General features: G+C 32.0%; 1 non-coding gene across 1 annotated transcript; it reads right to left on the reverse strand.

The window, feature by feature from the left end:
- Window positions 1–1,076: 1,076 nt before the first annotated feature.
- LOC111719014 lies at window positions 1,077–1,182 on the reverse strand. The gene has a single exon (XR_002769336.1). It is a non-coding gene; the product is annotated as a U6 spliceosomal RNA (small nuclear RNA).
- Between the last annotated feature and the right edge of the window lie 422 nt (window positions 1,183–1,604).

Below are 1,604 nucleotides of genomic sequence, written 5' to 3' on the forward strand. Positions count from 1 at the left end.
CTTTTCATACCAAATTTGACTCTTAGATCTGTTAATGAATTTTTAAATATTACTTAGTCAATCTAGCACCATCATGGTATTCCTCTGAATAGTCAATTAACATCTCTCTACCTATTTGGGTGATCAAGGGCACAACTTTTTTTTCCCACAAGACCTCATTGAAAACAATCTTATGCTAAACCAAATTCTCTGGGAAGAGATTGAGATGCCCAAAAGTCAAAATGGAAGATTGGTTTCTGTTAGATGATGAGTTACACCAGATACTCTTGCTTACAGATAACACATTATACCTCTTTGAATAAGATCTAAGGCCATTCAAAAGTTTTTTATCAAAAGCTCAATCAATCAACAAATGTATATTAATATTATAGTATTATGTACAAAGCAATATGCTAAGTGGTAAAGATACTAATATATATCGCCTTCAAGAAATATACATTCTACTTGTGTGAATCCAACTAACTACAACAGAAAAAATGAAATGTTCAAAGAATCCAGATTATTATGTAATTGAAAGGACAGTCCATTAAATTAATCCATCACTACATATTGGACAAATGATCAATGAATCAGGCCCAGAACTGCATAGAGGAGTGATCATGAGTTGGATTGTATTTGGGAAATTATCTAGCACTTTCAAGGATTCCAAACTTCTCTTCCCTACTATGTACATTATATGAATACTTAAGACTTACTATTCAATAAAAGATAAATTGGGCTCTTTACTCATTTAGACAGGAACCCATCCTGTTAGATTTAATTGTTATAATCACAGGACTGACTGACCTTCAGAGATTGTCCATTCTTCTTTCCTGCCTTCAGGTTCTTAACCTGACAAAAATGAATCTAACTCATGCCCATGAATCTCAAAAGCAGAATTTACACAAGTGTCATTTCATTTTTGTAAATTAGAAAAACATCTGGGTCATAAAATGTATTTTCAAAGGACCCGTATGTTTATTTAATATTTATTCCTGGAAACAAAAATTCATCCAGCAGCAAACAAATTAATTTTCCATTTGATAATTTCTTTTATTTACAAATAAATTTTTATCTCTCCCTTTCTCTTTTTAAAAAAAAATGTGGAATGCTTCACAAATTTGAATGTCATCCTTGAGTAGGATTATGCTAATCTTCTCTCTATCATTCCAGTTTTAGTATATGTGCTGCCAAAACAAGCACCCTCTTCTCATTTCCAATTTTATCCCATTTTTCTATTGCATACCTCACTGTTATCACTCAATCATTTGTAGACGTTCATATTGGTTCCATACTCTTTGGGGAATTTTGTCCCTCTTATTTGTAGTTAGCATAATTTTGTTTTATTTTTCTTTCCAGAAGCTCCCAGAAGCCCTTTCCTCATATGCCTGTCTGCCTCAATTCTTCGCCACTCTATTTATCAATTGGCTCCAAAATTCTTTGGCTGTTACACAAATGACTGTCAAGTATTGCTGACTTTGCATTTGGCCATAGACTTCTTATACAATACCTAACTTGTCATACATTTACTGTTTCTCAATTTTTTCATCTCATATAAATTTGATGGTTTGCAAAATCTGTATTCTCCAACTCTAATATTTTCTAATTGTATATTTATACATTGT

This window comes from Sarcophilus harrisii, chromosome 1 (genome assembly GCF_902635505.1).
Source record: "Sarcophilus harrisii chromosome 1, mSarHar1.11, whole genome shotgun sequence".
NCBI lineage: Eukaryota > Metazoa > Chordata > Mammalia > Dasyuromorphia > Dasyuridae > Sarcophilus > Sarcophilus harrisii.